The following is a 13,414-nucleotide window of genomic DNA, read 5'->3' as shown; positions in this document are numbered from 1 at the left end:
CACAATTCCTAATAAGAAATAGCTGTTATTCTTTGTGTATCTTCCAAACAGCATTATGCATACATAAGCAAATGGATTGTACATTTTTCCCTATTAATAAGCAAATGTGATAAACATCCCCAAATAGGGGATTATTTAAATACATCTTAATAACAGCATACAAGTCAATACTTCATTCACAGGTATTTAAAATACTATATATATAAAATATGTAAGGTCATGTATAACATAGGTTCTAGAATGTTTTAAAATTTTACATGCTGAAAAATGTGGAAAATATATTCCAAAATATTATATATTCTCTGACCTTTTCCTACTGTATTTCTCAATTCCTTTCTACAGTCATTTTTTAAAATTAGTTATTGTTATTAACATCACATTGTGTAAAACTTCATACTGTCTATTTCAAAATTTCCCATTCTGCTTTTTACAGTAAAAAAATAATATATTCAATTCCTCATTCTCTTCTTACCAACCATTATGGAAAGTCTATCAGAGTGAGTCATTGTGCCAAGAGATGAAATGCAAAAGTAAGACAAACACTAACCTCAAGGAAGATAGAAAATTGTGAATAATGCACATGAAATTTAAATAATCGTGAGAGGTTTTATAAAGGAACTATGCCTGGGATATCATAAGAGCAAAGAGAAGTGAACACAGTGTGGGGTGTTAGAAATATTTCAAGAAGGAAGAAGCATTATGGCTGAGTCTAGATTGAAATGTTCACCAGAGAGTGATAAAAGGAGAGAACAGAAAGTACAAAGGCATCAAAGATTCAAAACTGTGCATGTGCAGAAATAGTAACAGACAAGATTGGAAAAACAAGGTAATTGTTAAGAGTAATTGTATTTGATTAAGTTTACAGTTCAGCAAATGGAAACTCAGGAAATACCCATGAAAGTGCTATTTTACACTGTATGTAAGAAATATATCTAGCTGACTTGATAAAATTTACAACTTCGCAGTATATCATCAGAATAAATTCATTTTTCAAAAGTATACTCTTACATTTAAACTTCAGAATTTATTATGTCATTCAACATGGCAGGTCTTAATCTGATAAATTTTATTCTAGGATATAGAACAAATTTCAAGACATTTTTAATTGAAATCATATCAAATATGTTATTGGACCACAATGAAATTAAGCTAGAAATATATTAGGCTAATTCCCAAATATTCAGAAAAGAAATACACTCTAAACCCCATGAGTAAGAAAGTCAAACTAGAGATTAGAAAATATTTTTAACTGAATGAAAATGAGAACATAATTTATAAACATATGCAAGATGTAGATAAGCAGTGCTTAGAGGGAAATGTGTAGCATCAACTGAATATATTAAAGGGTTTATAACAAAGGGTTTGAATCAATAATCTAATCTTTTACTTTAGAAAAAAGAACAGGAAATTAAATCCAAAGAAAGAAAGAATGCAATAATGTAGATACAAGAAGAAATATAAGAATTTGAGAAATATAATAGAGAAAATTAAATAAAACTAAAAGCTACTTTTTGTAAAGTACAAGAATAGTCATAAAACTTTAGCCAGATTATTCAAGGGGAAAAAAGAAATTACAAAAAATATCAATGTCAGGAATTGAAGAGAGGCAATCATTATAGATGTTACAAAAATTAAAAGATTATTAAGGAAACATTATGAGCAATTTATGCCAATGAATCTGATAATTGAATGAACAAAATTCTAAAGACATTAACTACCAAAGTTAATTCTAGAAGAAGTAGATTGAATACCTGTGTATCTAATAGAGATATTCAATTTGTACTTAAAAATCTTCCCACAAAGAAAACTTAAGACCCAGATGGCTCCTCTAGTGAAATCTACCATTTATTGAAAAAATAATGCTAATTCCACACAAACTCTTTCAAAAAACAGAAATTGAAAAGGATGATATTTACTAATATCTGCTAATTTCTTCTTGTACACACTGGGTTATTTTTAAATGTCTGGCTTTAGGGACACCTGGGTGGCTCAGTCTTTAAGCATCTGTCTTCAGCTCAGGTCATGATCCCAGGGACTTGGATCGAGCCCTACATCAGGCTCCCTGCTCCGCGGGAAGCCTGTTTCTCCTTTTCCCACTCTCCCTGCTTCTGTTCCTGCTCTCGGTATCACTCTCTCTCTGTCAAAAAATAGCCTAAAAGTAACATAGACCAGAAAGAAACACAGACAATATACAGTAACAGTCACCTTACAGGCAATACAATGGCACTAAATTCATATCTTTCAATAGTTACCCTGAATGTAAATGGGCTAAATGCCCCAATCAAAAGACACAGGGTATCAGACTGGATAAAAAAAACAAGACCCATCGATAAGCTGTCTGCAAGAGACTCATTTTAGACCCAAAGACACCCCCAGATTGAAAGTGATGGGGTGAGAAACGATTTACCATGCTAATGGACACCAAAAGAGAGCTGGGGTGGCAATCCTTATATCAGACAAATTAGATTTTAAACCAAAGACTATAATAAGAGATTAGGGACACTATATTATATTTAAAGGGTCTGTCCAACAAGAAGATCTAACAATTGTAAATATCTATGCCCCTAATATGGGAGCAGCCAATTATATAAGCCAATTAATAACAAAAACAAAGAAACACATTGACAACAATACAATAATAGTGGGGGACTTTAACACCTCCCTCACTGAAATGGACAGTTCATTTAAGCAAAAGATCAACAAGGAAATAAAGACTTTAAATGACACACTGGACCAAATGGACTTCACAGACATATTCAGAACATTCCATCCCAAAGCAACGGAATACACATTCTTCTGTAGTGCCCATGGAACATTCTCCAGAATTGATCACATCCTAGGTCACAAACCAGGTCTCAACTGGTACCAAAAGATTGGGATCATTCCCTGTGTATTTTCAGACCACAATGCTTTGAAACTAGAAATCAATAACAAAAGGAAAGTCGGAAAGAACTCAAATACATGGAGGCTAAAGAGCATCCTACTAAAGAATGAATGGGTCAACCAGGAAATTAAAGAAGAATTTAAAAAATTCATGGAAACAAGTGAAAAGGAAAACACAACTGTTCAAAATCTTAGGATGCAGCAAAGGCAGTCCAAAGAGGAAAGTATATAGCAATAAAAGGCTTTCACAAGAAACAAGAAAGGGTCACAAAAACAAAACTAACCCTACACCTAAAGGAGCTGGAGAGAGAAAAGCAAATAAAGCCTAAATCCAGCAGAAGAGAAATAATAAAGATCAGAGCAGAAATCAATGAACTAGAAACCAAAAGAACAGTAGAACAGATCAATGAAACTAGGAGCTGGTTCTTTGAAAGAATTAACAAGATTGATAAACCCCTGGCCAGACTTATCAAAAAGAAAAGAGAAAGGACCCAAATAAATAAAATCGGGAATGAAAGAAGAGAGATCACAACTGACACCAAAGAAATACAAACAATTATAAGAACATATTATGAGCAACTATATGCCAACAAATTAGATAATCTGGAAGAAATGGATGCATTCCTAGAGATGTATCAACTACCAAAACTGAACCAGGAAGAAATAGAAAACCTGAACACACCTATAACCACTAAGGAAATTGACACAGTCATCAAAAATCTCCCAACAAACAAAATCCCAGGGCCAGAGGGCTTCCCAGGGAATTTCTACCAAACATTTAAAGAAGAATTAATACCTATTCTTCTGAAACTGTCTCAAAAAATAGAAATGGAAGGAAAGCTTCCAAACTCATTTTATGAGGCCAGCATTACCTTGATCCCCAAACCAGACAAAGACCCCATCAAAAAGGAGAATTACAGACCAATATCTTTGATGAACATGGATGCAAAAATTCTCACCAAAATACTAGCCAATAGGATCCAACAGTACATTAAACGGATTCTTCACCACGACCAAGTGGGATTTATCCCTGGGCTGCAAGGTTGGTTCAACATCCACAAATCAATCAATGTGTTACAATACATTAATAAAAGAAAGAACAAGAACCATATGATCCTCTAAGAGATGCAGAAAAAGCATTTGACAAAGGAAAGCATCCTTTCTTCCTCAAATTCTTCAGAGTATAGGGATAGAGGGTACATACCTCAATATCATAAAAGCCATCTATGAAAAACCCAAAGTGAATGTCATTCTCAATGTGGAAAAACTGAGATCTTTTCCCCTAAGGTCAGGAACACAGCACGGATGTCCACTATCACCACTGCTATTCAACATAGTACCAGAAGTCCTAGCCACAGCAATCAGACAACAAAAAGAAATCAAAGGCATCCGAATCGGCAAAGAAGAAGTCAAACTCTCACTCTTTGCAGAGGATATGATACTTTCGGTGTAAAACCCAAAAGACTCCACCCCAAAACTGCTAGAACTCATACAGGAATTCAGTAAAGTGGCAGGATATAAAATCAAAGCACAGAAATCAGTGGCGTTCCTATACACCAACAACAAGACAGAAGAAAGAGAAATTAAGGAGTCGATCCCATTTACAATTGCACCCAAAACCATAAGATACCTAGGAATAAATCTAACCAAAGAGGCAAAGGATCTGTACTCAGAACTATAAAATACTCATGAAAGAAATTGAGGAAGACACAAAGAAATGGAAAAATGTTCCATGCTCATGGATTGGAAGAACAACTATTATGAAGATGTCAATGCTACCTAGAGCAATCTACACGTTCAGTGCAATCCCTATCAAAATACCATCCACTTTTTTCAAAGAAATGGAGCAAATAATCCTGAAATTTGTATGGAACCAGAAAAGACCCCAAGTAGCCAGAGGAATGTTGAAAAAGAAAAGCGAAGCTGGTGGCATCACAATTCCCGACTTCAAGCTCTATTACAAAGCTGTCATCATCAAGACAGTATGGTACTGGCACAAAAAGACACATTGATCAATGGAACAGAATAGAGAGCCCAGAAATGGACCCTCAACTCTATGGTCAACTGATCTTTGACAAAGCAGGAAAGAATGTCCAATGGAAAAAAGACAGTCTCTTCAACAAACGGTGTTGTGAAAATTGGACAGCCACATGCAGAAGAATGAAACTGACCATTTCCTTACACCACACACAAAAATAGACTCCAAATGGTTGAAAGACCTAAACGTGAGACAGGAGTCCATCAAAATCCTAAAGGAGAACACAGGCAGCAACCTCTTCTACCTCAGTCACAGCAACTTCTTCCTGGAAACATTGCCAAAGGCAAGGGAAGCAAGGGCAAAAATGAACTATTGGGACTTCATCAAGATAAGAAGCTTTTGCACAGTAAAAGAAACAGTCAACAAAACCAAAAGACAACTGACAGAATGGGAGAAGATATTTGCAAATGACATATCAGATAAAGGGCTAGTATCCAAAATCTACAAAGAACTTATCAAACTCAACACCCAAAGAACAAATGATCCAATCAAGAAATGGGCAGAAGACATGAACAGACATTTTTCCAAAGAAGACATCCAAATGGCCAACAGACACATGAAAAAGGGCTCAACATTGCTCGGCATCAGGGAAATCCAAATCAAAACCTCAATGAGATACCACCTCACACCATTCGGAATGGCTAAAATTAACAAGTCAGAGAATGACAGATGTTGGCAGGGATGCGGAGAAAGGGGAACCCTCCTACACTGTTGTTGGGAATTCAAGCTGGTGCAACCACTCTCGAAAACAGTATGGAGGTTCCTCAAAAAGTTAAAAATAGAGCTACCCTACGACCCAGCAATTGCACTACTGGGTATTTACCCCAAGGATACAAATGTAGGGATCCGAAGGGGTACATGCACCCTGATGTTAATAGCAGCAATGTCCACAATAGCCAAAGTATGGAAAGAGCCAAGATGTCCTTTGACAGATGAATGGATGAAGAAGATGTGTTGTATATCTACAATGGAATATTATGCAGCCATCAAAAGGAATGAGATCTTGCCATTTGCAACGACGTGGATGGAACTGGAGGGTGTTATGCTGAGTGAAATAAGTCAATCAGAGAAAGACATGTATCATATGACCTCCCTGATATGAGGAATTCTTAATCTCAGGAAACAAACTGAGTGTTGCTGGAGTGGTGGGGGCTGGGATGGATGGGATGGCTGGGTGATAGACATTGGGGAGGGTATGTGCTATGGTGAGCACTGTGAAATGTGTAAGACTGTTGAATCACAGATCTGTACCTTGAAACAAATAATACAGTTTATGTTTAAAAAAAAAAAAGATAGCAGGAAGCGAAAAATGAAGGGGGGGGAATTGGAGGGGGAGATGTACCATGAAAGACTATGGACTCTGTGAAACAAACTGAGGGTCTAGAGGGGTGGGAGGTGGGGGGATGGGTTAGCCTGGTGATGGGTATTAAAGAGGGCACGTACTGAATGGAGCACAGGTTGTTATACACAAACAATGAATCATGGAACGCTACATCAAAAACTAATGATGTAATGTACGATGATTAACATAATAAAAAATAAATAAAATCTTAAAAAAATAAAAAATAAAAGTGGTTTTAAAAAAGTGTCTGGCTTAATTCACAAGGATATATAGTTTTTTTAATTATTTCAAATTCAACTCCATTTTGGTCAGAAAATATGTTTTGTATGAAGTATACTGAGACTTTTTTATGTGCCAGCATATCCTCTATCTTGACAAATATCTTGTGTGCACATGAAAAAAATCTATATTCTTCACTGTTGGGTACAATACTCTATAAATAGAAACTAAGTTAAGTTGTTCAGTGTTATTCAACTCTTCTATACCCCTACTGATTTTTTGATCACATGTTCTAACAATTTTCAAAAATAATTATTAAAATCTCAATTTATGCTCTTTGGTTCTCCACCTCTTTATTTAGATATGTCTGTATTCATGTTAACTTGTTAAGTTCTGTTACTAGAGGAATCACATTTAAGACTGTATGTCTTGAAGAACTGACATTTTTATCACTATGAAATTCTTTTATAAATACCTAGTAATACCTCTAGGTCCTTGAAGTTTACTTCATTATTTATACAACCATACCATGAAATGATTAATATTTGCATGGTGTATTGGGTTCTCCAGAGAAACAGAACCAGTAGGATAGATACATAATTAAGAGAGAGAAAGAAGGGTGCCTGGATGGCTCAGTCATTAAGCATCTGCTTTCAGCTCAGGTCATGATCCCAGGGTCCTGGGATCGAGCCCTGCGTCGGCCTCTCTGCTCGGCAAGAAGCCTGCTTCTCCCTCTCCCACGCCCCCTGCTTGTGTTCCCTCTCTCGCTGTGTCTCTGTCAAATAAATAAATAAATAAATAAATAAATAAATAAAATCTTTAAAAAAAGAGAGAGAGAGAGAGAGCGGGAGGAAGGGAGGCAGTTTATTATAATGAATTGATTCATGTGATTATGGAAGCAGAGAAGTCCTACAATCTGCCATCTGCTAAATGAAGACCCAGGAAAGCCAATCATATCATTCGGTCCAAGTTCAAAGGTCTGAGAACCAGGGGAGCTGGTGGCATAAATTCCAGTACAAGAACTAGAAGAGATGAGATGAAATGTACCAGCTCAATCAGTGAAGCAAGGAAGAAAAAGCAAATTTCCTCCATCCTCTGCGTTTTTTGCTATTCAGGCCCTCAATGTATTCAATGATCCCCACTTACATTGGGAAGGGCAATCTACTGAGTCCACCAATTCAAATACTAATCTCAAATGCTAACACTATCACAGACACACCAGAAATAATGTTTAATCTGAAGACCCATGGCCAGTTGACACATAAAAGTAAACATCACATGTGGTATATCATTCTCCACCCTCATACTTAAAACATACCTCTGACTTTATATTTAAGAATTGATATCTTATATCTTATAAACAGTATATACTTGAGTTTTGTTCTTTTATACAGTCTGAAAATCTTTTTTAATTGGTGTGTTTGGTCCATGTTTACATTTAACATTATTGTTGATATTTAAGTTCATTATATTTGTCGCATTATTCTTCATTCCTTTGCATTTCTTTCCTTCTTCTGAATATTTTTAATATTCCATTTTCTCTCCTGTAAAGACTATCTAATAAAGTCTCCTCGTATTATTTTTGTGCGTGTGGATGCTCTAGTGATTACAATATTCATCTGTAGCTTACCAGTCACTCCAAATTGTTATTCAAGGATATTTCATGAAGAGTGTATTTTACAAAAAAATATATCAATCTTTTATCCTCTTTTAAATCCTCTGTGCTATTTTTGTCATATATTTTACTACTATATAAGTTATAAGCTTCATAATACCTTATTATTTTTTAAGCAGCTAATTATCTTATAAAGTAAATAATACACAGTAAAAATAGACTTTTGCCATATTTACACACTTTTTTACCATTTCCAGATCTTTTCATTCTTCCTCATTAATTCAGGTTTCCATCTGACATATTTTCCTGTTGACAAGAAAAATTTCCTTTGGCATGACTTTTTTATATAGGTCTGCTGGCAACAAACTCAGCTTTTATGAATACTAAAATGCCTGTTGTACCTTTGTTTTTGAAGTTCATTTTCACTAGATATGGAATTCTAGCTTCACAATTTTTCTTCTTTAAGAATTTTAAAAATTGCATTTCACTGACATGGCGTCCATTGTTTCTGATAAAATGTCAACCACAATTCTTGTCGCTCCTCTGAACTTTTTTTTTCCTCTACTGCTTTTAAGATTTTGTTTTCAGGGATAGCTGGGTGGCTCAGTCAGTTAAGCATCCGACTCTTGATTTTGGTTCAGGTCATGATCTCAAGGTTGTGGAATTGAGCCCTGCATCAGACTCAATGCTCAGTGTGGAGTCTGCTTGGGTTTCTCTCTCTTTCCCTCTCCCTTAGCCCTTCCTGCTTGCATGCTCTCTCTTGTTCAAGATAAACTCAAATGAAATCTTAAAAAGAAAAAAGATTTTTTTTTCATATTTGGTTGGCACCTATGATACTATGGTGTTACTTGTATTTATACTGCTTGGATTTTGCTGAGTTTCTTGGATATCTGGGTTAATGTTTTTATGAATTCTTGGTACTTTTTTTATGTTATGTTAATCACCATACATTACATCATTAGTTTTTGATGTAGTGTTCCATGATTCATTGTTTGCGTATAACACCCAGTGCTCCATTCAGTACATGCCCTCGTTAATACCCATCACCAGGCTAATCCATCCCCCCACCACCCTCCCCTCTAACCCTCAGTTTGTTTCTCAGAGTCCATAGTCTCTCATGGTTTGTCTTTCCCTTCCTGCTATCTTCTTCTTCTTCTTCTTTTTTTTTTTTTTTTAGCATATAATGTATTATTTGTTTCAGAGATACAGGTCTGTGATTCAACAGTCTTACACAATTCACAGCGCTCACCATAGCACATACCCTCCCCAATGTCTATCACCCAGCCATCCCATCCTCCCACCCCCCACCACTCCAGCAACCCTCAGTTTGTTTCCTGAGATTAAGAATTCCTCATATCAGGGAGGTCATATGATACATGTCTTTCTCTGATTGACTTACTTCGCTCAGCATAATACCCTCCAGTTCCATCCACGTCATTGCGAATGGCAAGATTTCATTCCTTTTGATGGCTGCACAATATTCCACTGTAGATATATACCACTTCTTCTTTATCCATTCATCTGTCGATGGACATCTTGGCTCTTTCCATACTTTGGCTATTGTGGACATTGCTGCTATAAACATTGGGGTGCACGTACCCCTTCAGATCCCTACATTTGTTATCTTTGGGGTAAATACCCAGTAGTGCAATTGCTGGGTCATATGGTAGCTCTATTTTACACTTTTTGAGGAACCTCCATACTGTTTTCCAGAGTGGCTGCACCAGCTTGCATTCCCACCAACAGTGTAGGAGGGTTCCCCTTTCTCCGCATCCCTGCCAACATCTGTCATTTCCTGACTTAATTTTAGCCATTCTCACTGGTGTGAGGTGGTATCTCATTGAAGTTTTGATTTGGATTTCCCTGATGCCAAGCGACGTTGAGCACTTTTTCATGTGTCTGTTGGCTATTTGGATGTCTTCTTTGGAAAAATGTCTGTTCATGTCTTCTGCCCATTTCTTGATTGGATTATTTGTTCTTTGGGAGTTGAGTTTGATCTATTCTTTATAGATTTTGGATACTAGCCTTTATCTGATAGGTCATTTGCAAATATCTTCTCCCATTCTGTCAGTTGTCTTTTGGTTTTGTTCACTGTTTCTTTTGCTGTGCAAAAGCTTCTTATCTTGATGAAGTCCCAATAGTTCATTTTTGCCCTTGCTGCCCTTGCCTTTGGTGATGTTTCTAGGAAGAAGTTGCTGAGGCTGAGGTCGAAGAGGTTGCTGCCTGTGTTCTCCTTTAGGATTTTGATGGACTCCTGTCTCACATTTAGGTCTTTCAACCATCTTGAGTCTACTTTTGTTGGCAGTTACTTCTTTTTCTTCTCCCATTCTCTCTCCTCTTCTGGAATCCCAATTACATATATATTTTACTTTCTGATATTGCCCCAAAGTATATTAATACTATTAATATTTTTAATCTTTTATCTCTGTACTTCAGCTTGGGTTATTTCTAATAACCTGTCCTCACCATCATTAGTCATTTTGTCTGCATTGTCTACAGTGCTGTTCATTCATCTCATCTAAAGTATTTAATTTCAAATATTGTTATTTTCAAATCTATCATATCCATTTATACTCAGAGTTCATACTTCTCTCTTGAAATCCTCATCTACTTATCCATTTATCACTTATTTGATATATTTATAGTTTTCTAAAGTCTTTGATAATTACATCATATGGTTCATCTAGTAGTTGAACCATATTGGTAGTTTTTGTCTACCAATATTTTTCTATTAATTATGAGATTCTCTTCCTTGTCTTATTTTCTTGGCATAGTTCCTAATTTTTTATTATATTCTTAATACTTCCAATAAGAATTCAATGGAAGATGAAGAATAGTATTTAATTTTATTTTGCTTAGTTCTACAGAAAGTTCAATCTTTTTCCTCTGTCCAGAAGTTAGAATGAGGGGGACACCTGGGTGGCTCAGTCAGTTAAGTGTCTGCCTTTGGCTCAGGTCAGGATCCCGGGGTCCTGGGATCAAGTCCCACATCAGGCTCCTTGTTCAGCAGGGAGCCTACTTCTCCCTCTCCCTCTGCTTGCAGCTCCCCCTGCTTGTGCACTCTCTCTCTCTCTGACAAATAAATAAATCTTTTAAAAAATAAAAAAGAAGTTAGAATGAGAATCTGATCTTCAGATTCCTTCATAGGTCTAGTTGAACTGGGACTTGAAGTCCTCTTTAATTAAACTGAACTTAGTTCAGATTAGTTTTACCTCCAACATCTGCCAACTGCCAGCAAGATCTTTTATCTTGCTGATACTTGGAGCCAGGAGGAGTTTGAACCACACTTCAGATATTTTTGTTTCCCTTATGATTCAACTCTATAGACATCAATACCCAAGGACTACAATAATGGCTGAGAATGTACAAATCCCCTCTGACTTTCATTTCTTCCTCCACGGTCCCTTTCTGAGCAAATTACTGGTATAGTGTCAGTGGTTGTTGGGGGAGAAATTTATAAAAGTGAGCTATTTATTTTTGTGTTTAGGGCTTTTTCAGATTCTAGTCTATCCACAGCTTAGAGCTTTTTCCTCATCTCTACCAAATATCTCAATCTATGGTAGGATCACTCCTCCATGCGCCCATACCCAGACTAGATAACTTGCCTACAGATATAAAAACTGCCATAACTCCCTGCTCATCTAGATGGGCTTTGTCCCTCTCTGGAGCTCAGTAATAAGGCTTCCTTGTTTCACCCACTCTTTAGAAGCCCCATAGGAATGTATAATTTTTATTTTGTACTTTTCTGTTGTTGATAATACATGAGCAACATTCTTCTACAAGCTAACCACAATCAGTGCTCTGTATTCTCATGATATGTTTTTGAGAATAAAATTATAAGCTTTTCCATTTTTTTCCTTTGTTAATTAACTATTAGTTTCAATTGCCCATTTCCAGTTACCTTCTGGGCATGTAATTGTTTCATATTTGTTTATTAAATTCCTGTGTATTAAATAAATTAATCTTTTATCATTTATATTAATTTTTAGTTAATAATTTTTATGCACGGATGCTCCCTTGTACCATTCTGGGGTAGGGAGGAATTCAATTCAATTTCCATGCAAGCCTCTATAATTATGGAGAAAATAATCTGCATATCCATACGTGGCAGGCAAATTTTCAACAGTTTTTTACATTTTACCTACACATATATTTTTAACATGTCAAATATAACTATTTTTCTTTTCACTTACTATTCTTATATTATACTTCCCTGGCCTTTCTCACTTCCAAGTTTGTAAAACTATTATCCTATATTTTACTACTGTTTTTGGCATTGTTTTATTTTGTTTTCCAATAAAGCTAAAAACATAAACAGGTTCTTCTAGGACCTTTGCATCTAGGGCTCCAAATTTTGACTATCGAATGTACTTATGTAAAACTTGAATTTAGAAAAAATTAATTGGAGACAGAGGCAGTAACATTTAAGGTATTCTATATCATCCTCCTGTTCCCAGATCATGGCTAATTGATATAGTCTTTCAGTCAGTAGCTGGCAAAATGGCTTCTTGTTTCCCTATTCCCCTGATTATTTCAGAGATAGATCACTTGGCACGTTAGTTTTATACTGCTTTTCTGGCAACCATTTTTATGCCCAGCATAAAAAATAGCCTTCTATCCCTTAAAAGATTTTACAAGTACTTAATTTCCCACACTAAAACCCATTTTATTTAAAATAACTAGAGTAAAAAAATAAAAAAAATAAAAAAATAAAAATAAAAAAATAAAATAACTAGAGTAATTTATGTAATCTCCAATAGAGCTATGGTACCAAATAACTATAATTATCATAATGAGTGAAATCAACTGAGGGCAAGGTTTAACATACAGGGAGGATTTGTAAACACCCATTAGTAATAATCATGAAGCTCTGAAAAAATCAAATGAAATAATTTCATGACATTTTTCTATAAAACCAATTATTTTCCTTTTATCCATTTACCAAATTGGGGTGGGGGAATATATCTATCAATCAATCGATTTATTTTATATATATATAGAGAGAGAGACTTTTTTCAAAACAAGTCTGCAGAATAACATTTGGCTCTTAATGGTGTTTTGCAACTTACTGATCTCTGCCCATAATCTTGATGTTGCTCTAAACCATAGAAGAAACAATTACAGATGAGTGACTCTCTTGCTTAAAATATTAACATGTATTCTTACAGTAATTAGAATAAAACTCCTTATCTCAACCTAAAAGCCCTTAATGATTTGACCCTTACAGTAACATATATTTATCCCCTAAATCTCTCACAATTACCATCATACTCCAACTGAGAAATACTCAGGTGTTTCTTTCATATTCTTTAAGTAT

Source organism: Zalophus californianus, chromosome 6 (genome assembly GCF_009762305.2).
Source record: "Zalophus californianus isolate mZalCal1 chromosome 6, mZalCal1.pri.v2, whole genome shotgun sequence".
Taxonomy (NCBI): domain Eukaryota; kingdom Metazoa; phylum Chordata; class Mammalia; order Carnivora; family Otariidae; genus Zalophus; species Zalophus californianus.
The sequence above is the reverse complement of the archived record's forward strand: the minus strand, read 5'-3'. Positions refer to the sequence as shown.